Raw genomic sequence first — 25,496 nt, forward strand, 5'->3', positions numbered from 1 at the left:
TTACAGACTTGCTTTATTCACTTAGCATAATGCCTTTGGGATTCATTGATGTCGTTCCATGTTTCAGTAGCTCGTTGCTTTTCATTGCTGAGTAGTATTCCATTGCATAGATATGCCACTATTTGTTTATCCATTCACCCTTTGAAGAACACGTGTGTTGTTTCTGTTTTGCAGCAATTACAAATAGAGCTGCCAAATACATTCATATACTGGTTTTTGTATGAACATAAGTTTTCATTTCTCTTGGGTAAATATCAAGGAGTAAGATAACTGGATCATATAATTAAGTGTATGTTTAACTTTATAAGAAACTGCCAAACCATTTTCCGGAGTGGCTGTGCCATTTTGTATTCCCACTCGCAATGTATGAGCATTCCAGTTGCTCCACACCTTTGCCAGCAGTTGATATTATCAGTATTTTTTTTTAGCCATTGTAATAGGTATATAGTAGTGTCTCCTCATGGTTTTACTTTGCATTTACCTAATGGATAAAGATGTTAAACATCTTTTCATGTGCTTATTTGCCATCCTTATATGATCTTTGGTGAAGTGTATGTTCTGGTACTTCGCAACTTAAAAAAATTCATTGAGATAATTGTATATTCACATGTAGTTGTAAAAAAATTATGTGGAGAGATCCTTTGTACCCTTTACCCAATTTCTACTAGTGGTAACAATTTACAAAAGTGTAATATAATATCACAACCAGGATATTGACATTGATACAATCCACCAATCTTATTTAGATTTGTCCAGTTTTACTTATCCTAATTTGTATGTGTATGTATTAAATTCTACACAGTCTTATCACCTGTATAGGCTTGTGTATCCATCATCACAGTCGAGATACTGAACAGTTCTGTCACCACAAGGATCCCTCATATTGCCCTTTTATAACTCCACCCACCTCCCTCTTGTGACCCCCTTCCTCAGTCCCAACCCCTGTGGCAACCACTAATATGTCCTACACTTCTAAAATTTTAGCATTTCAAAATGTTATAGAAATCGAATCATACAGTATATAACCTTTTGGGATTGCTGTCTTATGCTCAGTGTAATCTCCCAGATGTTCATTTGAGTTGTTTTGTGTATCAATGGTTCATTCTTTTTTATTGCTGAGTATGTATATACCACAGTTTGTTTAACCATTCACTCACTGAAGGATATCTGGGATGATTCCAGTCTCTGATTGTCACAAGTAAAAGTGCTATTCATGTACAGGTTTTTGTGTGGCCGTATTTTCATAATTTGGGGATAAATGCTAAAGAGTACAATTTCTGGGTCATGTGGTAGTTGCATGTTCAGTTGTATAAGAACCTGTCAACTGTTTCCCAGAGTGCCTGTAGCATTTGGCATTTCCACCAGCAATTCAGGTAATCCAGTATCTCCACATCCTCACAAGCATTTTGTACTATATCATTTTGTTGTTTTTGTTGTTATTCTGGTAGGTGTATAGTGATATCTCATTTTGGTATTAATTTACATTTCCCTGGCTAACGATGTTGAACATCTTTTCATGTGCTTTTTTGCCATCTGTATAAACCTCTTTAGTGAAATGTGTCTTCAAGCCTTTTGTCCATTTTCTAATTGGATTGTTTGTGTTCTTACTGTTGAGTTTGGGTAGTTCTTTATATTCTACATAATAGTCCTTTGTCAGATCAGACATGTGGTTTGCAAATATTTTCTCCCAGTCCGTGGATTGTATTTTCATCCTCTTCATATGGCTTTCACAGGGCAAAAGTTTTTAGTTTATTAATTTTTCCTTTTATGGATCATGCTTTGGTATCAGGTCTAAAAAAATTCTTTGTGTAGTACTAGATACCAAAGACTTTCTCCTTTTTTTTCTCTAAAAGTTTTATAGTTTTACATTTAAGTCCATTATCCATTTTAGGTTAATCATTGCATGAGGTGTGAAGTTAGGGCAAGGTTCATTTTTTGCTTATGGAGGGCAAACTGCTCCCACGTGTGTTGAAAAGGTTATCCTTCCTCTATTGAACTGCATTTGCACCTTTGTCAAAAATAGGTTGATTGTGGGACTTCCCTGGCAGTCCAGTAGTTAAGAGTCCGTGTTTCCAATGCAGGGGGCGTGGGCCCGATCCTTGGTTGGGGAACTAGGATCCCACATGCCACACTGCACGGCCAAAAAGAAAAAATACTTGGTTGATTGTACTTGTGTAGAAGCTATATCTGTGTTCTCTACGCTAATCCATTGATCAATGTGTCTCGCTACCAATACCATACTGTCTTGATTACTGGAGCTATATAAGTAAGACTTAATATTGGGTAAAGTGAGTTCCCCCACTTTATTCTTCTTTATCAAGATTATTTTAACTATTCTAGGACCTGTGCCTTTCCCTATGAATTTTAGAATAAGCCTATTTCTATTAAAAAAAAACTTGCTTGGATTCTGATAGAAATTGTCTTAGCCCCGTATATAAATTAAGAAATAATTGACATCTTTACTATGCTGAGCCTTCTAATTCATAAATATGGTATGTCCACATATTTAGGTCTTCTTTGATTAGCTTCATCAACATTTTGTAACTGTCAGCATACAGATCCTGTACATGTTTGTCAAATTTATGGGCATGGAGTTGTTTCAAGTATTTCCTTATCATTTTGATGTCTGCAGGGTGTGTAATGATATGCAGTCTTTCATTCCTGATTTAGTTATTTGTGTCTTTTCTCGTTTTTCCTTTGTCAAGTCTTGGTAGAGTTTTTTTTCAATTTTATTGATCTTTTCAAAGGACTAGCTTTGTATTTTATTAATTTTTCTCTATTGTTATTCTGTTTTCAGTTTCATTGCTTTTTGTTTTTTATCGTCCTTTCCTTCCTTCTGCTCTTTTTTTTTTTGCGGTACACGGGCCTCTCACTGTTGTGGCCTCTCCCGTTGTGGAGCACAGGCTCCGGACGCGCAGGCTCAGCGGCCATGGCTCACGGGCCTAGCCACTCTGCGGCATGTGGGATCTTCCCGGACCGGGGCATGAACCCATGTCCTCTGCATCGGCAGGCAGACTCTCAACCACTGCGCCACCAGTGAAGCCCCCTTCTGCTCATTTTGAATTTATTTTTCTCTTTGTTTTTTAGATTCTTGAAGTGGGAATCTTAGATTATTGACTGGAGATGTTTCCTCTTTTCTGATGTACATGTTCAGTGCTATAAATTTCCCTCTTAGCACTGTTTTTGCTATGTCACAGAAATTTTGATATGTTGTATTTTCATTTCCATTCAGTACAATGTGTTTTTAAAAATTTCCACTCAGGTTTATCATTGACCAGCAAATTATTTAGGAGCATGGTTTTTAGTGTGGAATTTTTCTGTTATCTCTCTGATATTGATTTATAGTTTGATTTCATTGTGGTCAGAGACACACTGTATGATTTCAATTCTTTAAATTTATTCAGATTTGTTTAAGGGGCTATCTTGTTTTGCTATCCATTGCCACTTGAAAAGAATGTGGATTCTGCTGTTGTTGGGTGGAGTGTTCAATGTCAAATAGATTCTCTTAGTTGACACTGCCTTTGAGTTATTTTATACCCATGCTCATTTTCTGTTTAATTGTTCAATTAGTTGTTGAGAGAAGGATGGTGATGTCTTCTCATCTTTTGGCTGTGCTTATTACTCCTTTCAGTTCTCTCAGCCTTTGTCTTCACGTATTTTGCTGCTGTGGTGTTCGGTGCATGCACATTTTACTTTGTCTTCTTGGTGGACTGAATTTTTTATAATTATATAGTGTCCCTTTTTGTCTCTGGTCATTTTCTTTACTCTGAAGTTCTTTTTTTCTGAAATTAATGTAGCCACTCCACTTTCTTTTGATTTATGTTAGCATGATATGACAATCTGTCTGTATCATTATATTTGGAGAGTTTCCTGTAGAGAGCATATAGTCATATTTTTTAATCTACCCCACAAATTTCTGTCTTTAATTGGCATATTTAGATCATCTACATTTAATGTAATTATTGAGATGTTAGGGCTCAAATCTGCTGGGTGTTTTTTTCTGTTTATTCTGTGTCTTGTTCCTATTTTCTTTTTCCTACCTTCTTGTGGATTACTTGAACCTATTTTATAATTCCATTTTGATTTATCTATAGTGATTTTGAGTGTATCTTTTTGCACAGCATCTTTAGTGGCTGCTCTGCATAACTTAGTCTTCTGATGTTGACATTTTACCAGTTTGAGTGAAGTGTAGAAACCTTGTCTCCCTTTTATGATATGATTGCCTTAAATATTTCCTCCACAGACATCTAGAGCCATATCAGACATTGTTATAATTTTTCCTTCAATCACCAAATGTAATCTAGAAGACTCAAGAGGAGAAGTAAAGTTAATGTATTTACCTATGTTTTTTCTTCTTGTGTTCTTTCTTCCTTCTTGGTAATCCAAGATTCTTTCTTTAATGATTTTGTTTCTCTTAATAAAATGTCCTTCAACCATTCCTTTAGGGTAGGTCTGCTGGTGACAAATTCCCTTAGTTTCCCTTCATCTGAGAATGTCTTTATATTTCCTTTGTTCCCGAAGGAATTTTTTACTGGATATAGGATTGTGGGTTTACAGTTCTTTTCAGCACTGGAAAAATGTTGTGTCAATTCCTTCTGGCCTCCATGTTTTCTAATGAGAAATCCTGTCATTTGAATTGTTGTCCCAATATAGGGAAGTTGTTTCTGTATCACTGATTTCAAGATTGTTTTTCTGTTTTCGGTTTTCAGAAGTTTGACTATGATACGCTTTTACATGAATTTCTTTGTGGTTCGTGCAGCTTCTTGAACCTATAGATTTATGAATTTTGCCAAATTTGGGAAGTTTTCAGCTATTATTTTACTGTTATTTCATAGTTTTTTAGCCCCACCCTTTTCTCCTCTTTTTCTCGGACTTCGATGGCATAAATGTTAGATCTTATTTTATCTTCCAGTAGGTCTCTGAAAATCTGTTCTTTTTTTTTTTTTAGTCTGTTTTCTGTCTGCTGTTTAGATTGTGTAATTTCTGTTGTTCTCTCTTCAAGTTCAGTAATTCTTCTCCCCTTGCCTTACATTCTGCTCTTGAACCCATGTACTGAGTTTTTGTATTTCTAAGTTCTAAAATTTCTAATTGATTCTTCCTTATATTTTCTGTTTCTCTACTTAGACTTTCAATTCTTTTGCTGAGGCTTTCTATTTTTTCATTTTAAGTATATTCATAGGTGTGTTTCAGGTATGTTTATAATTGCTTGTTGAAGCAGTTTCATGATGGCTGCTTTAAAATCTTGGTCAGAGAATTTTAATATCTCTGTCATCTTTGCATTGAAATCTATTGGTTGTCTTTTTTATTCAGTTTGAGATCTTACTGGTTCTTGGAATAAGTGATTTTTTTCTATTGTCACCTAGACATTTTGCATATTATGTGAGAATCTGGATCTTATATAAGCCTTTTGTTTTAGCTAGCTTCCTCTGATACTTCAGAGAGGAAGGGAGAACACTGCCTCATTACTGTCAGTTGCAGGTAGAAGTCTGGTTTTCCCAGTTAGCCTTGGCTGATGCTTGAGGAGGAGAGAACTCATCATTACTGCTGGGCAAACTTCTCACTAGGCCTCCACTGATATCTCCCTGGCTAGGATTGGTAGGAGTGCCTTGTTACTACTCCCCACATAATCTCCATTGACACCGTGGGGTGGGTGGGCCGCCGTCTTACCATTGGGCAGTGTTGTAAATCCCAACTATCCAGTAGACCTCCTCTGATACCACCTCAGTGGAGTGGAGGAGGGGTGCCTCATTGCTACCAGGTGATGGAGGAAGCCCATGCTTGCTGCATGGTTTCCACTGACTCCATGGTTTGGGGCTGTGGTCACTTGTACTGCTTAGTGTGGATGAAAGTCCCAATTCTGTTCTTGACCTTTTCTGACACCACACCTGCAGGGGGTTGGGTTGCCTCATTACAGTCTGATGTCTAGGCTCCCTCTTAGTCACTGCTGCTATGGATAGAGGTCAGGCCACAGCTTTTTTTCTAGTGATGTTTGGCTGTAGTAGAACAGCAACTAAAAGTTTTCTCTCTTTCTAGACTGCCTCTTTCCTAGTCCTTAGGCTCGAGAGAGTAGGATTTTTTGTTTCTTGTTTTATCTACAACCATTGGCATTTGCTAGTTCTGTTTCCATTTCTTTGACTTCTGCTCTTATCTTTATTATTTCTTGCCTTCTTCTTGCTTTGGGTTTATTTTGCTCTTTTCCTAGTTTCCTGAGGTAGCAACTTATATTATTGAGACTTTTCTCCATTTCTAATGTAAACACTGTTGCTATAAAATTCCCTCTAAGCTCTGCTCTGGATGCATCCCACAAGTTTTGATATCTTATTACCATTCAGTTAAAAATATGTTTCATTTTTTTTGAGAATTCCTCTTTGACCCATGGATTATTAGGGTTTTTTTTAAACTTTTAGGTGTTTAAAGATTTTCCTGTTATCTTCTTCATATTGATTTCCAGTTTAATTCCATTATGAGCTAAGATCATATCATATCTTTTAAGCTTTAAGGTTTGTTTTAGCACCCGGGATCTCATCAATCTTGGAGAATATTCCATCTGTACTTTCCCCACATGAACTCGTAAAGGAAGAGAAATAGTTAAAGATATGTAAGAAAGTAACCAAATCATACTCTAGACATACACTGATAATTTTATTTTTATTTTTCTTAATTAATTTTTATTTGAGTATTGATTTACAGTGTTGTGTTCATTTCTGCTATACAGAAAAATAAGTCAGTTATACATAAACATTTATCCACTCTTGTAGATTCTATTCCAATATAGGTCATTACAGAGTATTGAGTAGAGTTCCCTGTGCTATACAGTAGGTCCTTATTAGTTATCTATTTTGTATCTATTAGTTAATCCCAGTCTCCTAATTTACCACCCCACTTTGCCTTCGGTAACCATAAGTTTGTTTTCTACATCTGTGGCTCTATTTCTGTTTTGTAGATAAATTCATTTGTACCATTTTTTTAGATTCCACATACGAGCGATATTATATGATATTTGTCTTTCTCTGTCTGACTTACTTCACTCAGTATGACAATCTCTAGGTACGTCCATGTTGCTGCAACTAACAAATTTTATTTAAAACATTTTCCAATGGTAATGCTGTTACATTTGGCTACTTTAAAGAAATTATGCTTATAAACCAAGGAAGAGAACATTTCTAATTAAATGATAGAGCCAAGAGACTGAGCTCTAGGATTTCTTCACAGAAAATGCCTATAGCCTTTGCTTCCAACTAGGCCCCCTGACCATAGCATATCACTACCACCTGGGTACAAATACTGTTTAAAATCATAAAGTGGAAAGTGAATATGATTGTGAATATCACTATTCTACCCTTCTTGAACATCTTTTTGTGAAAGGAATTTAATTTTTTATAATATATTTTTGTTGTACAATTAAAGAGGATAGTTACAACATTTTTATGGACTCCAATATATATGTTATAAAACTGTATATTTGCAAGAGTAACTATTGTTATTATGTTATTATTGGTAATTATACCAATAAATTATAAAACAATTTTTACTAAATTGTTAGTAAGCAATTAGTAAACAATTGTTATTGAACAATTCTCAGTCAATTGCAGTAAAACATTGTTTAATTACCCTCCTCAAAGCACAGATAAGCAGCCTTCCTGTTCATTTTAGGAGATAAAGGGCTTCATGTGCCATTTTGGCATTGAATAGTCACTCATAGCAACCAAGCTGTCTTGGTTACTGTTTTGAAAACAGACATGAGTCTCTAATTATGTCACAGTTGATTCCTGTCCAGAAGACTCTCTGTTATGTCTGCCTCCTTATATTGTTATTTTGTTGTTATTGTTATATAACAATATATATATTATATATATATATATATATATAACTATATATATATATAGTTATATAACAATATATAACAATATATTGTTATATTGTCTTGTTATTTTGGCGAGCAGGAAATAACTTCTTCATGACACAAGGCAGCATCAGTCACAACCTTTCCTAAAAACAACTAATGTCAAGAGGAAGAAGAGGAGTACAAAAAGAAAAGGATGCTGCAGAGGCTTTGAGAAGCAGCCTGCTTTTTGATATGTGCCTCTTGTGTGCTGAAGTGTGTTCCCCCAAAATTCGTATATTGAAAACCTAACCCCCAGTACCTCAGAACTCGACCTTATTTGGAGATAGAGTCTTTACAGAGATAAACTTAAAAAGATATCATTAGGGTAGGCCCCAATCCAATATGACTGGTGTCCTTATAAAAAGAAGAAATTTAGACACAGAGACAGACATACACAGAGGGAAGATAATGTGAAGACACAGAGAGATGACAGCCATCTACAAGCCAAGGAGAGAGGCCTGGAACAGATCCTTCCCTCACAGCCCTCAGAAGGAACTGACCCCACTAGAATTTTGATTTCAGACTTGCTTCTAGAACTGTTAGAGAATGAATTTCTGTTATTTAAGCCTCCCAATTTGTGGTACTTTTTTCCAGCAACCCTCGCAAACTAATACAGTGCCAAAAAACACAAAAGCTACAGCAGTAGGTTTCCAGCCAAATACCATTATGGAAGTGTGGTTCAGCACATTTAGTTTTCTGTGGTCATTTGAGAAAAAGAAGCCACAGAGAAATTGCTGAAAAGATTTCTATGTAGTTTTTCTCTTTCAGAGTTGGATAAGATTGTGAACTGAATGACAACTTACCCATCTGAGATAGTATGCCCTGCAACCCTTTTCCAATGGCAAATGAGAGTCCCTCTGATAATATAACTCCCAGATGTTTTTTCTTATTCTGACCTCTTATGTCTATTCAATAAATTAATCAGTTGAAGTTCAAAGGATTTCCCAAGTTGAATACCTTCAACCTTAAGAAAGGCAATAAGCCCACGCAACTTTTGTGAGACTTGACACGTGTTCCTCACCAAACTTTATGTTACACAGGGGTATTTGTTGCTTTAAACAATGGAGAAAGAAGTGCTGAGGATCTCTATATAGCCCATGTCTCTGGGTGAGGATAGAGTTAACTTGTACCTGTCTCCAGGGTTGCCTGAAAGTCTGGTACTGACCCTTGGTTAAGATAAGGATGAAATGTACTAGCTAAAGATTTATAATGTGCTTCTTGAAGTTCGAAATTCCCTTGGAGACATCCTATACTGGCTTGTCTGCATCAGTTAGGGATCTATAGGTTGATGGTTTGTACCTGGTTTTGCCATTTACACAGTCTGGTTTTAGTTGTGACCAGTGGTATGTTAAAGACCCCTCAGTAAACTAGTATCTTGGCTTCCTTGAAACCAAGATACCTTGCACATATCTTTGTGGTCCATAATTTGAATGCAAAGCACATCTTCTGTAACTGAGAGAACTCTAGGAGGTGCTCCTGGACATATCAAACCCCTCAATGACTGACTATACTTTCTTTCTCCTGCTATACTTATCTTTATTAAAGCCTTAGGTGTGAAATGTTGTACATCCTTTCAGTTGTCTGGCCCTGTGTGATTGTTATACTCTTGAACCCTAGACTCAAGGCTGAGACTTTGCACCCCTCTTAAAATTTACCTTAAAAGGTAAAGCAAACCCTAGTCCTGGAGACCAAATATTGCACAGAAACTGACGAAGCAGTAGAGGCCCCAGTCTTTGTTGAGTTTTAAGGCAAACTCAAGGCCTGGATAAGAGGCCGTAAAGATGTCTGTGGAATCCTGGATCTTGGTTCTAGATATAAGTGGAGAGAAATTGAAGAGGAGCATAGGCGTAGAATAGATATTACTGGGTCATCAGATCCCACCTCTGTCGGGAATAAAACTCTGGTTGGCGGGGGAGGGGGGGTGGTTGAGCCTGCAGGTGAAATTAAAATGGGGTCTGACAGCGGTTTCTTCTGGTTCACATGACTTCTGTTCTAGAGACTGTCTCTGGGGCCAAAAACATTATGGAATATAAGGGAATAAAAGCCAAAAACATTATAGAATATAAGGGAATAAAAGCTACAGCATAATGAAAATTGCACAATTAAATCAAGGTCATATGCCAAAGACACACATTCTAAATAGCCATTAAATCTACTGCCTTCCATAACCTATTTGTTTCGAGTGTTGTAGGGTTAAATTAGGCAGAGACAGCTTTATATTCCTGGCACTATAAAGGCTATAAATAGAATCTCTCTCATAAAGCATATGTGAATAGAGGAGTTAGTTATGAAGTATAAGAGAAGAACAGAAACATTTACACACAGAAAAAAAGCCTTGTAACTAATCAGAATAAAGAAAGGGAATAAGCACCAAGAGAATGTCTAACATTAGAGAAATGGTTTAATAAATTATGGTACATCAAAAGGATGGAATATTATGTAGGCATTAAAATGATAATTAAGATTATGTAGAAACATAAACAAGATGTTAGATATAATGCTAAGTAAAACCAGGAGAATACAAAGTGGCATATAAATATATGAGAGAGCTGAAGGCAATATATTAAAACAGTGGATTATCATAACTGGGAGTGGACCATTTGGTTTTTTTGCTTTTTTAAAAAACTTTTTTAACATCTTTATTGGAGTATAATTGCTTTACAACTGTGTGTTAGTTTCTACTTTATAGCAAAGTGAATCAGCTATACACATACATATATCCCCATATCTCCTCCCTCTTGCATCTCCCTCCCACCCTCCCTATCCCGCCTCTCTAGGTGGTCACAAAGCACCGAGCTGATCTCCCTGTGCTATGTGGCTGCTTCCCACTAGCTATCTATTTTACGTTTGGTAGTGTATATATGTCCATGCCACTCTCTCACTTTGTCCCAGCTTACCCTTCTCCCTCCCTGTGTCCTCAAGTCCATTCTCTATGGCTGCGTCTTTATTCCTGTCCTGCCCCTAGGTTCTTCAGAACCATTTTTTTTTTTTACATCTTTATTGGAGTATGATTGCTTTAAAATGGTGTGTTAGTTTCTGCTTTATAACAAAGTGAATCAGTTATACATATACATATGTTCCCATATCTCTTCCCTCTTGCGTCTCCCTCCCTCCCACCCTCCCTATCCCACCCCTCTAGGTGGTCACAAAGCACCAAGCTGATCTCCCTGTGCTATGTGGCTGCTTCCCACTAGATAGCTATTTTACGTTTGGTAGCGTATATATGTCCATGCCACTCTCTCACTTTTTCACAGCTTACCCTACCCCTCCCCATATCCTCAAGTCCATTCTCTAGTAGGTCTGTGTCTTTATTCCTGTCTTACCCCTAGGTTCTAAATGACATTTTTTTCTTAAATTCCATATGTATGTAGTAGCATACGGTATTTGTCTTTCTCTTTCTGACTTCACTCTGTATGACAGACTCTAGGTCCATCCACCTCATTACAAATAGCTCAATTTCGTTTCTTTTTATGGCTGAGTAATATTCCATTGTATATATGTGCCACATCTTCTTTATCCATTCATCCGATGATGGACACTTAGGTTGTTTCCATCTCCGGGTTATTGTAAATAGAGCTTCAGTGAACATTTTGGTACATGACTCTTTTTGAATTACGGTTTTCTCAGGGTATATGCCCAGTAGTGGGATTGCTGGGTCATATGGTAGTTCTATTTGTAGTTTTTTAAGGAACCTCCATACTGTTCTCCATAGTGGCTGAACCAATTCACATTCCCACCAGCAGTGCAAGAGTGTTCCCTCTTCTCCACACCCTCTCCAGCATTTAGTGTTTCTAGATTTTTTGATGATGGCCATTCTGACTGGTGTGAGATGATATCTCATTGTAGTTTTGATTTGCATTTCTCTAATGATTAATGATGTTGAACATTCTTTCATGTGTTTGTTGGCAGTCTGTATATCTTCTTTGGAGAAATGTCTCTTTAGGTCTTCTGCCCATTTTTGGATTGGGTTGTTTGTTTTTTTGTTATTGAGCTGCATGAGCTGCTTGTAAATTTTGGAGATTAATCCTTTGTCAGTTGCTTCATTTGCAAATATTTTCTCGCAAAACTAGACAGGTACATGTAAAAGTATGAGATGAGATCACTCCCTAACACCATACACAAAAATAAGCTCAAAATGTATTAAAGACCTAAATGTAAGGCCAGAAACTATCAAACTCTTAGAGGAAAACATAGGCAGAACACTCTATGACATAAATCACAGCAAGATCCTTTTTGACCCACCTCCTAGAGAAATGGAAATAAAAACAAAAATAAACAAATGGGACCTAATGAAACTGCAAAGCTTTTGCACAGCAAAGGAAACCATAAACAAGTCCAAAAGACAACCCTCAGAACCATTTTTTTTAAACAATAGCCAGGGCATGGAAGCATCTCATGCCCGTCTCTGGGGTCCGCGCTGATAGACGCGGCTCGCGCCCGTCTCTGGAGCTTATTTAGGCGGTGCTCAGAATCCCCTCTCCTCACACACCCCGAAACAATGTTCTCTTGCCTCTTCGGCAGCTCCAGACTTTTTCCCGGACTCCCTCCCAGCTAGCCGTGGCGCACTAGCCCCCTTCAGGCTGTGTTCACGCCGCCAACCCCAGTTCTCTCCCTGCGATCCGACCTCCGAAGCCCGAGCCTCAGCTCCCAGCCCCGCCCGCCCCGGCGGGTGAGCAGACAAGCGTCTCGGGCTGGTGAGTGCCAGTCGGCACCGATCCTCTGTGCGGGACTCTCTCCGCTTTGCCCTCCGCACCCTGTTGCTGCGCTCTCCTCAGCAGCTCCGAAGCTTCCCCCTTCCGCCACCCGCAGTCTCCGCCCGCGAAGGGGCTTCCTAGTGTGTGGAAATCTTTCCTCCTTCTCAGCTCCCTCCCACTGGTGCAGGTCCTGTCCCTATTCTTTTGTCTCTGTTGTTTCTTTTTTCTTTTGCCCTACCCAGGTACGTGGGGGGTTTCTTGCCTTTTGGGAGGTCTGAGGTCTTCTGCCAGCATTCAGTAGGTGTTCTGTAGGAGTTGTTCCACATGTAGGTGTATTTCTGATGTATTTGTGGGGAGTAAGGTGATCTCCACTTCTTACTCCTCCGCTATCTTGAAGGTGTCTCCAAACTCCGACCATTTGTTTTTAATTAAAATATCCTGTTGTAGAGACTTTGTATGTGTACATATATATATATATATGTATGTATATATACACACCTTCTATATGTATAGGTCTATATATAGACATAAGATATTTAGTGGTGGGCGTGTTAGTCCGGATTTTTTTGAGATGCTTTCTCATCACATATAGCAACACTTTCTAATAGAACTTCCTGCAGTGATATATCCATTCTATAAATCTGTGCTGTCCAATATGGTAGACACTAACCATGTGTGTTTTCCAAGCACTTGAAATGTGGCTAGTGTGGCTGAGAAATCAATTTTTAAAAAATTTTAACTAGTTAAAATTTAAATTCAAGTAGCCACACTTGACTAGTGATTACCATATCATTATCTCATTAGTACAGATTTAGAGCTAGAAGATAGACAAAATTTAGTAGTGGGTTCATTAGTCTGGATTTTTTCCCAGTGTCATTAATGTTTTTTTTCCATAATCAGTTGGAGCCTTTAAAAGTGCTCCGTCATTCACTTCTCCCTTTGGAGCAAGAGATTGTGCAAAAAGTGCACCCTACTGAACTGCAAAGGATAAAATATGTCAACTTACTGTGTACTTCAGTGGAATTTTGGTAAAGTCTTTAATCACAAATCTATCAAAGAGCTGTAAATAGCTCATAAATAGCTACCCCTTTATGGTACAAAAACACGAGACCAGGAAAGCACCAGGTCATAGGTTCCCTGGCTTACCCTGGCCTAGAAGGTACATGAATAAAGTGCTCTTGCATAGTCAATAACCAAGTGAACATGAATGGGGAAGAAATGAACAGTAGTTTTACCACTTGAGAAAATGTGTACGCTCTGCGTAACTTTTTCCTTATTGTTGGAATCATGTTCCCATGTGTCCCTAGTAAGCAATGCCCACCTGACTTAGGCAGATCCCATCCTGACTTCTGCATTGCCATGCCTCCTCTTTCTTCTACATCTTTGTATACCCACCCTTCTCAACCACATCTCTCCACTCTTATCCTCCATCTCCTCCCTGGAATGCCATTTTCATCTCCAAAGGAGGTATTGAATTGTATCTTGATGGATAGGAGAATTTGGATTAGAGATGAGTAAGGAAAAAGAAGACTCAAACTGAGTGTGATGTGATTCCCAAACTCTTTCAGGGAAGTAATGATTATTCCTGATAATATGTTTAGAGACTGTTCTGATAGACCTAAATGAAATTTTAAAAATTGATAATGTTATTTACTAACCTAGCCAGCTATCTATCAGGCAGCAGTCTAAACATCTCTAAGCAAGCATTCTTTTTCATCTTGTATCTGGTCTAACAATGATTTCCTAATCAGTCTTTTTTCCTGTATATCTATGAAAAGTGAAATCTTTTACTTGGCTAATTTAGAGGCCTAATCTCTTGTATCGCACTTAAAATAAAACATTGACGTAATGAATTTGTCATATATGTTTTCCTTAAGAATTTGGAGGCCCTACCAAGATAGCTCAACTCATGACAGCCTACCAGAGTGAAGCAAGAACAGCTCTGAGTCAAGTTATACCACATCAAGTATGACACTGAAAACGTGGAGAGGAAGTTTGGAGCCAGAGTACTGGATTTCCCTGTAGTTTGGGCAATTACGTCGAATGTCCCTACCCCTGCCACTCCTGTAAGCGCCTGGAAAGGTCATTTGATGTTGGAAGGATGTCATAGGACTGGAGAAAAGGTAAGTTGGGTTTAATTCCACAGGCTTTCGGTCAGTGTATTAAATTATATTACTAAGGGATGACCAAAAACCCTAGCAAAGATGGGGTGGGTAGGTATGCATTTATTTCTTTTGGTTTCAGGAATTTATTCTGTGTTTTGTTGGCAAAAACTTTGCGTCTTGTTTTCATTTTTCTTTTAGCTAAAATTGTGTAATTTGCCCAGCAATTTTTCACATGTTAATCTCTGTCTGTAAATGGTCATTTGAAATTCTTTGTGTGTGTGACCAGAGAGATTTTAGATATAGAGCTGTTTGCTTTAAATACCTTTGAAAAATTAAACTTAATTGATTGAAGGAATTGGTCATTTGTATGCAACATGAGAACATTTAGTTCAAACAGAGAGATCCATCTTGAGATGAAGTAAGAACAGAAAATCTGATCAGCTGATATCATGAAAATATACTATCTTATTCTGTGATGTTAAAGAAAATGGCAGGGTTTTTGTGTGCTGAGCATAAAGACTGAGAGGATTGACTGGAATAGACTAAGAAATGGGACTACCTATGGAGATATAAATAATATTATCTAATGCAAACTGTTTACTTACTTACTGTTGCAAGTTGGTTCTCCTGGAAGTAGACCCAGAGATAGAGTTTAGCAGGTAGGATGGCTATGAAGGGATCAACACCTATGGGAGGTAGGGGGGATCAAGGGAGAAGTCCAAACTGTAATGCAGTCCCTACAAATACTGATACTTTGGGCAACCCTATGGGGCACTTAGAAGTTAGAATAGGAGTTGTTCCCTGTTGGGCCAAGATTGATGCACATTTATATCTCCACGTGGATCAGGGTAGTGGGAGTAACTTTGTGGCTCCCTACAGCTGAGATATCTTTGACAGCTGTGGGCTTCATGCTTGTATCACTCCCAGAAGCTGGGGCAAGTCCTTCAATGAGAGGGGATCTGGGTGGAACATCAAGGGATCCACCTCCTTAGTTATGTAATTTTGTGAAACTAAATTGCTTAATCTGGAAGGAAATTAACAAGATTGTTAAATTTATCATATTTAATGGAGGACATATTTAATTAGTCTAGGGACTTAGCTTATGTACATTTAAATATGCATATTTAGAATAGTCTCAAGAACTCATACACAAAAAAAGGAGAAATAAAAAAGAAAAAAGTGTGCTCAAAAGGGAGCAATTAAATTTTAGGTAACTTTAGGCTACTAAGATAAGAAACAATGGAATGAACATTGGTATCAGGCCAATTTCAAGAAAATGTTCTACATGAAGACTTTTAAGCAAAATTAGAATAGTTTTAATATTACATAATAAACAAATATTAGAGAATTACAAATTTACTCTTGTAGTAAGTCATATACAAATTAAACTATTATTACATTTGTTTTAAAAGATATTTACAACATTCTAAACTTGATAAAGAACACCTGTAACAAAGTGAGAGAGTGGCATGGACTTATATATACTACCAAATGTAAAATAGATAGCTAGTGGGAAGCAGCCGCATAGCACAGGGAGATCAGCTCGGTGCTTTGTGACCACCTAGAGGGGTGGGATAGGGAGAGTGGGAGGGAGATGCAAGAGGGTGGAGATATGGGGATATATGTATACGTATAGCTGATTCACTTTGTTATAAAGCAGAAATTAACACACCATTGTAAAGCAATTATACTCCAATAAAGATGTTAAAAAGAAAAGAACACCTACAAAAAAACCCTGCAACTAACATAGTACTTAATGGTGAGAAACTTGAAGTATCTCACTAAGATCAGGTGCAAGGCAAGGATATTTCCTCTCACTGCTCTTTTTCAAAATCATACTGGAAGTTCTAGCTAATGCAATAGACAAGAAAAGGAAATAAAATGTATACAGATTAGAAAGAAACAAATAAAACTGTCTTTGTTTGTAGATGATATGATTGTCTATGTGGAAAACCCCAAAGAATTGACCAAAAAACTCCTGGAACTAATAAGAGATTTTAGCAAGGTTGTAGGAGACAAGGTGAGTACACAAAAGTTAATCACTTTCCTATATGCCAGCAATGAACAGTGGAATTTGAGATTAAAAACACAATACCATTTACATTGACACCCCAAAAATGAAATACTTAGGTATGAATCTAACAAAATATGTACAAGATCTATATGAAGAAAACTACAAAACTCTGGTGAATGAAATCAAAGAAGAACTAAATAAATGGAGAGATAATCCACATTCAAGGATAGGAAGACTCAATATTTTTAAGATGTCACTTCTTCCCAGCATAATGTATAGATTCAATGCAGTCTCAATCAAAATCCCAGCAAGTTATTTTGCGGATACCGATAAACTAATTCTAAAGTTTACATGGAGAGACAAAAGACCTAGAATAGCCAACACAATATTGAAAGAGAACAAATTTGGACACTACCTGACTTCAAGATTTACTATAAAGCTACAGGAATCAAGACAGTGTGGCACTGGCAAAATGATGGACAAATAGATCAATGGAACAGAATAAAGAACTCAGAAATAGACCCACATAAATATAGTCAATTGATCTTTGACAAAGGAGCAAAGGCAATACAATAAAGATAGTGTTCCTGCAAAGAGTGCCAGAACAACTGGGTATCCACATCCAAAAAAATAAAACTAGACACAAACCTTATACCATTCACAAGAATTAACTCAAAATGGGTCACAGACTTAAGTGTAAAACATAAAACTATAAAGCTCCTAGAAGATAACATAGGAGAAACCCTAGATGACCTTGGGTATGGTAATGACTTTTTAGATACAATACCAAAGGCACAATCCATGGAAGAAATAATTGATGTGCTAGACATCATTAAAATTAAAAATTTCTGTTCCATGAAAGACAATGTTAAGAGAATGAGAAGACAAGTCACAGACTGGGAGAAAATACTTGCAAAAGACCCATGTGATGAAGGGCTATTATCCAAAAATACATACAGAATCTTTAAAACTCAACAATAAGAAAACAAACCTGATTAAAAATGGGTCAAAGATCTTAACAGACATCTCACCAAAGAAGATGTACAGATGGAAAATAAGCATATGAAAAGATACTCCACATCATAAGTCATCAGGGAAATGCAAATTAAAACAAACTTACTGGAACGGCCAAAATCCAGAACACTGAGAACACCAAGTGTCAGTGGAACAACAGGAATTTTTATTCATTGCTGGTGGCACTGCAAAATGGTACAGCCACTTTGGGAGACAGCTTGGAGGTTTCTTACAAAACTGAACATATTTTTACCATATGATCCAGCAATCACTCTCCTTGGTATTTACCCAAAGGAGCTGAAAACTTATGCCCACACAAAAACCTGAACATGTATCTTTATAACAGCTTCATTCATATTTGCCAAAACGTGTAAGCCACCAAGATGTCCTTCAGTAAGTGACTGTATAAACTGTAGTGCATCCTGACAATGTAATATTCAGCACTAAAAAGAAATGAGCTATCAAACCATGAAAAGACATGGCAGCCACTTAAATGCATATTACTAGGTAAAAAAAGTCAAATTTAAAATGCAAAGTACTGTATGATTTCAACTATATGACATTCTGAAATAGGCAAAACTATGAAGAGAGTAAAAGGGTCAGTGGTTGCCAGGAGTTGGGGGAATGAAGAGAGGAAGCGTAGTAGATTTTTATGGCAATGAAAATACTCTGTATGTTACCGTAATGATTGATACATATCATTTTACATTTGTCCAAACCTATAGAATATACAGCATCATGAGTGAACTGTAATGTAAATTATGGACTTTGGGTGATTATGATGTGTCAGTGTAAGTTCATCAGCTGTAACAAATGTACCACTTTGTTGGGAGATATTGATAATGGGGGCTGCTACGCATGTGTGGGAACAGAGGATATATGGGAAATCTCTGTATTTTTCCTCTCTCTTAGATTTGCTGTGAACCTTAAACTGCTCTAAAAAATAATGTCTTCATTTTTAAAAATTAATTTAAAAAGGTAAAATCAGATGTTCTTTCTGATTTTATTACAGTGTAGAATATGATATAAAAAGTATATACAATGTTTAATTTTTTTTAAAGACTGTTTTTATAAAAAATTTATTTAGTTTATTTATTTTTGGCTGCGTTGGGTCTTCATTGCTGTGTGCTGGCTTTCTGTAGTTGCGGCGAGCGGGGGCTACTCTTCATTGCGGCGCGCAGGCTTCTCATTGCGGTGGCTTCTCTTATTGAGGGGCACAGGCTCTAGGCGCACGGGCTTCAGTAGTTGTAGCACGTGGTCGCAGTAGCTGTGGCTTGTGGGCTCTAGGCGTGGGCTTCAGTAGTTGTGGCTCATGGGCTCTAGAGCGCAGGCTCAGTAGTTGTGGAGCATGGGCTTAGTTGCTCCGCGGCATGTGGGATCTTCCTGAACCAGGGCTCGAACCCGTGTACCCTGCATTGGCTGGCAGATTCTTAACCACTGCACCACCGGGGAAGCCCTACAGTGTTTAATTTTATTTTCTTACAAAATAGTCTGAGTGGGACTTTCCTATACTTATCTTATGGGTCAGAAAAGTGATCATTACTGACAGAAAAATTTTAGGAACATATAAACATAGATGCTCAACTAAATTGAATTATACTAATATCCTTCTGATTTTTTTTGTTCTTGTGACTTCCAGCCAATGTTTCAAAATACATAAACCCTGGAACTACTCTACTTGCACTGTGTGAATAAAATTTCATTGTGTTATAATTTTTGATAAGTTATTTTTTTAAATATCAACAGTGATTGCATTATTATTTAATTAATTCACAGTTTATTAAGGATCTTGCAATTGCAACTTAAGTCTTTCTATAAATATTATAATGGTGTAGTTAATTAATAATCTTAGGTTACCTGGAAATTTTTTTTTTTTTTTTTTTTTTTTTTTTGCGGTACGCGGGCCTCTCACTGTTGTGGCCTCTCCTGTTGTGGAGCACAGGCTCCGGACGCGCAGACTCAGCGGCCATGGCTCACGGGCCTAGCCGCTCTGCGGCATGTGGGATCTTCCCGGACCAGGGCACGAACCCATGTACCCTGCATCAGCAGGCGGACTTTCAACCAATGTGCCACCAGGGAAGCCCCTTGGAAAATTTTTAAAGAAATCAAAGTGAATAGAGACAAAAAGAGCAAAGTAATTGGTCACCAAATAATAGTTTTAATTTACATATTCTCACCTATATGTAAACATATTTGCCCATATAAAAAAAGTGCTTTCTTATATGTTTACAAATGTTAAAAGCTGAAGTTTAAATTTTCAAAGAATGATAATCTTTCATTTTTTAGTATGATTGTATACATACATGTTTATTTTATTTACTTATTTATTTAAAAATTTATGTTTATGTGAGAGGAAATGCAGGCATACCTTGGAGAATTGCCAGATTCGGTTCCAGACCGCTGCAATTGACGCGCTGGTGGTATAGTGTTTAGCATAGCTGCCTTCCAGACCACTGCAATAAAGTGAATATCACAATAGAGTCACACTAATTGTTCGGTTTCCCAGTGCATATAAAAGTTATGTTTACACTATGTAGTTTATTAAGTGTGCAATAGCATTATGTCTAAAAAATGTACATACTTTACTTTAAAAGTACTTTATTGCTAAAAATTGTTAACCATCATCTGAGCCTTTGAGGAGTCTAAATCTTTGCAATAATAACATCAAAGTTCACTGATCATATCACCATAACAAATATAGTAAGTTTAAAATATTGTGAGACAATGTTCATTGCAGCTCTGTTTACAATGGCCAGGACATGGAAGCAACCTAAGTGTCCATCCGCAGATGAATGGATAAAGAAGATGTGGCACATATATGCAATGGAATATTACTCAACCATAAAAAGAAACGAAATTGAGTTATTTGTAGTGAGGTGGATGGACCTAGAGTCTGTCCTACAGAGTGAAGTAAGTCAGAAAGAGAAAAACAAATACCATGTGCTAACACATATATATGGAATCTAAAAAAAAAATGGTTCTGAAGAACCTAGGGGCAGGACAGGAATAAAGACACAAATGTAGAGAATGGACTTGAGGACACGGGGAGGGGGAAGGGTAAGCTGGGACGAAGTGAGAGAGTGGCATGGACTTATATATACTACCAAATGTAAATAGATAGCTAGTGGGAAGCAGCCGCATAGCACAGGGAGATCAGCTCGGTGCTTTGTGACCACCTAGTGGGGTGGGATAGGGAGGGTGGGAAGGAGATGCAAGAGGGAGGGGATATGGGGATATATGTATATGTATAGCTGATTCACTTTGTTATAAAGCAGAAACTAAAACACCATTGTAAAGCAATTATACTCCAATAAATATGTTAATAAATAAATTAAATAAATAAATAAAATATTGTGAGAATTACCAAAATATGATAGAGACACAAAGTGGGCAAATGCTGTTGGGAAAATGGCACTGATAGACTTGTTCAATGCAAGGTTGCCACAAACCTTCAATTTGTAAAAAACACAATATCTGTGAAGCGCAGTAAAGAGGATTGCAATAAAATGAGGTATGCCTATACTGGTAGCTCAGAAGACAAAATAAAATGTCATTAGAGTACTGTCTGTTCTGAATGTGAAGCAATAAAAGTTACTATTTGCTTTCAGTGTATTCTACCCAGATGGCAGGTGATTTTTGCCTCATTCAACCTGCTTGTGCATTCTCAAAAGAGTCTGTTAATTTTTATGCTATTTATGCTTTGGGGAATTCCATAACTGTAGACAACTGTAAACACCTGACATGAAGAACTAAATTCCTAATGTTTATTATGAACAAAATTCTGTTATGGTTTTTATATGGTATTGCTACTCTCTGGACCTTTCTTGTCCTCGAACAAGTGAACTATCATCTGAAAACTATTAAGATGTTGCTTCCCTCTGAGTTCAGACCTCAAATTCAGAATAATACGATTGAAGAGGTGTTTTTTACACTCTAACCGTATTCATTGCTCCCAAGACAGCTGCTAGATAGCACCAAAGGATTTCTCCTCATCTTGTAAACCAGAAAGTGGCACTCATGAACAAGAAGGGGTGTTAGAAGTAATTGGGTTTGCTTGGTATGCTTATTATCTTCTTAATTGGCTCAACAGAATGGTAAGAGTTGTCCTTTACTAGGGTGCAAAATTCGGAAAAACCATCAAATCAAAGAAGAAGCAACCACCCCCAGGTTAATTTTGTGCAAGACAAGTGCTGTAAAACAAAGATATTTTTAACAGTGGTTAATTCCTTTAATATGTATAGAGTCCCCCTTTTATTCCTGTGCAAGGGGCGACTTAACACATTGACTTCTCAAAAAAATGTATTCCCAGATTTTAGAGAGATTTTAAAATTTTTATCAAATGTTAGTGATTATGACACACATTTTACAGGAGAGATACTAAGGTGTTCTAAATCCAGCAATTACTCTGCTACCATAACATATTTTTACGTTCATAATAATCAACTAAGTTGGTATGAAATGTTACAGGGAGGTCCACATGCATCAGAACTATGCCCCAGTAAGAGATTTCACTCTTCCTCACTCTGATAGAGTTCCAGGAATAAAGTGATAGTTTCGTCAATCAGGGATTTCTGCTCTGACTTCACATTTATCTGAAACCAAAGCCAAAAGTTGCCAATTGGCAAATATTTCTGAACAAAATATCCAAGATAACAAGACTTGATAACAGAGACTCTTGACTATTTTAATGTAGTTAGGTTTGAGGGAATAAACTCATGGATACATGCTGATGTCACCACTATAGTCAGATACCTGGGAGACTCAACCTGTATGGAACTTAAGATGCAGAATTTCCAGGACTATTTTTTTTCTAGGAATAGATGACTTTAGGAAACTAGACAGTTGAACAGTATCAGTGGAATAATGTTTGAATATGTAGAATTGAGTAAAAACTTTGACAAATCTAGTACTGATTATTTTCTTGGAACATGTGGTATTGTTCTTTTTTTTTAACATCTTTATTGGAGTATAATTGCTTTAAAATGGCGTGTTAGTTTCTGCTTTATAACAAAGTGAATCACTTATACATATGTCCCCATATCTCTTCCCTCTTCCGTCTCCCTCCCTCCCACCATCCCTATCCCACCCCTCTAGGTGGTCACAAAGCACCGAGCTGATCTCGCTGTGCTATGTGGCTGCTTCCCACTATCTATCTATTTTACATTTGGTAGTGTATATATGTCCATGCCACTCTCTCACTTCGTCCCAGCTTACCCTTCCCCCTCCCCATATCCTCAAGTCCATTCTCTACTAGGTCTGCGTCTTTATTCCCATCTTGCCCCTAGGTTCTTTATGACCTCTTTTTTTCTTCCATTCTATATATATGTGTTAGCATATGGTATTTGTGTTTCTCTTTCTGACTTACTTCACTCTGTATGACAGACTCTAGGTCCATCCACCTCACCACAAATAACTCAATTTCGTTTCTTTTTATGGCTGAATAATATTCCATTGTATATATGTGCCACATCTTCTTTATCCATTCATCTGTGGATGGACACTTAAGTTGCTTCCATGTCCTGGCTATTGTAAATAGAGCTTCAATGAACATTTTGGTACATGACTCTTTTGAATTAAGGTTTTCTCAGGGTATATGCCCAGTAGTGGGATTGCTGGGTCATATGGTAGTTCTATTTTTAGTTTTTTAAGGAACCTCCATATGTTCTCCATAGTGGCTGTATCCATTCACATTCCCACCAACAGTACCAGAAGAGTTCCCTTTTCTCCACACCCTCTCCAGCATTTATTGTTTCTAGATTTTTTGATGATGGCCATTCTGACTGGTGTGAGATGATATCTCATTGTCGTTTTGATTTGCATTTCTCTAATGATTAATGTTGTTGAGCATTCTTTCATGTGTTTGTTGGCAATCTGTATGTCTTCTTTGGAGAAATGTCTATTTAGGCCTTCTGCCCATTTTTGGATTGGGTTGTTTGTTTTTTGGATATTGAGCTGCATGAGCTGCCTGTAAATTTTGGAGATTAATCCTTTATCAGTTGCTTCATTTGCAAATAATTTCTCACATTCTGAGGGTTGTCTTTTCGTCTTGTTTATGGTTTCCTTTGCTGTGCAAAAGCTTTGAAGTTTCATTAGGTCCCATTTGTTTATTTTTGTTTTCATTTCCATTTCTCTAGGAGGTGGGTCAAAAAGTATCTTGCTGTGATTTATGTCATAGAGTGTTCTGCCTATGTTTTCCTCTAAGAGTGTGATAGTGTCTGGCCTTACATTTAGGGCTTTAATCCATTTTGAGTTTATTTTTCTGTATGTGTTAGGGAGTGTTCTAATTTCATACTTTTACATGTGCCTGTCCAGTTTTCCCAGCACCACTTATTGAAGAGGCTGTCTTTTCTCCACTGTATATTCTTGCCTCCTTTATCAAAGATAAGGTGACCATATGTGCATAGGTTTATCTCTGGGCTTTCTATTCTGTTCCATTGATCAATATTTCTTTTTTTGTGCCAGTACCATACTGTCTTGATTACTGTAGCTTTGTAGTATAGTCTGAAGTCAGGGAGACTGATTCATCCAGCTCGGTTTTTTTTTCTCTAGATTGCTTTGGCTATTCAGCGTCTTTTGTGTTTCCATACAAATTGTGAAAATTTTTTATTCTAGTTCTGTGAAAAATGCCAGTGGTAGTTTGATAAGGATTGCAGTGAATCTGTAGATTGCTTTGGGTAGTAGAGTCATTTTCACAATGTTGATTCTTCCAATCCAAGAACATGGTATATCTTTCCATTTATTTGTATCCTCTTTCATTACTTTCATCAGTGTCTTATTATTTTCTGCATACAGGTCTTTTGTCTCCTTAGGTAGGTTTATTCCTAGATATTTTATTCTTTTTGTTGCAATTGTAAATGGGAGTGTTTTCTTAATTTCACTTTCAGGTTTTTCATGATTAGTATATAGGAATGCAAGAGACTTTTGTGCATTAATTTTGTATCCTGCTACTTTACCAAATTCATTGATTAGCTTTAGTAGTTTTCTGGTAGCATCTTTAGCATTCTCTATGTATAGTATCATGTCATCTGCAAACAGTGACAGCTTTACTTCTTCTTTTCCGATTTGGATTCCTTTTATTTCTTTTTCTTCTCTGATTGCTGTGGCTAAAACTTCCAAAACTATGTTGAATAATAGTGGTGAGAGTGGGCAACCTTGTCTTGTTCCTGACCTTAGTGGAAATGGTTTCAGTATTTCACCATTGAGGACGATGTTGACTGTGGGTTTGTCATATATGGTCTACTTTCTGGAGGGTTTTTATCGTAAATGGGTTTTGAATTTTGTCAGAAGCTTTCTCTGCATCTATTGAGATGATCATATAGTTTTTCTCCTTCAATTTGTTAAAATGGTGTATCACATTGTTTGATTTGTGTATATTGAAGAATCCTTGCATTCTTGGGATAAACCCCACTTGATCATGATGTATGATCCCTTTAATGTGCTGTTGGATTCTGTTTGCTAGTATTTTGTTGAGGATTTTTGCATCTATGTTCATGAGTGATATTTGCTTGTAGTTTTCTTTTTTTCTGACATCTTTGTCTGGTATTGGTATCAGAGTGATGGTGGCCTCGTAGAATGAGTTTGGGAGTGTTCCTCCCTCTGCTATATTTTGGAAGAGTTTGAGAAGGATAGGTGTTAGCTCTTCTCTAAATGTTTGATAGAATTCGTCTGTGAAGCCATCTGGTCCTGGGTTTTTGTTTGTTGGAAGATTTTTAATCACAGTCTCAATTTCAGTGCTTGTGATTGGTCTGTTCATATTTTCTATTTCTTCCTGGTTCAGTCTCGGG

At 37.2% G+C, this 25,496-nt stretch overlaps 1 long non-coding RNA gene across 2 annotated transcripts in view; it reads left to right on the top strand.

Annotated features, from left to right (window-relative positions):
* Nucleotides 1–25,496, top strand: part of LOC109551290 (uncharacterized) — a 422,401-nt gene that overhangs the window by 148,397 nt on the left and 248,508 nt on the right. The window contains exons 4-5 of one of the 2 annotated variants that reach the window (XR_002178019.3): nucleotides 14,457–14,702; nucleotides 16,613–16,704. This is a non-coding gene — a long non-coding RNA (uncharacterized lncRNA). The remainder of the gene's footprint in view (nucleotides 1–14,456; nucleotides 14,703–16,612; nucleotides 16,705–25,496) is intronic. The other variant, XR_012329402.1, reaches the window with a different exon arrangement.

The sequence above is a fragment of the Tursiops truncatus genome, chromosome X (genome assembly GCF_011762595.2).
Source record: "Tursiops truncatus isolate mTurTru1 chromosome X, mTurTru1.mat.Y, whole genome shotgun sequence".
NCBI lineage: Eukaryota > Metazoa > Chordata > Mammalia > Artiodactyla > Delphinidae > Tursiops > Tursiops truncatus.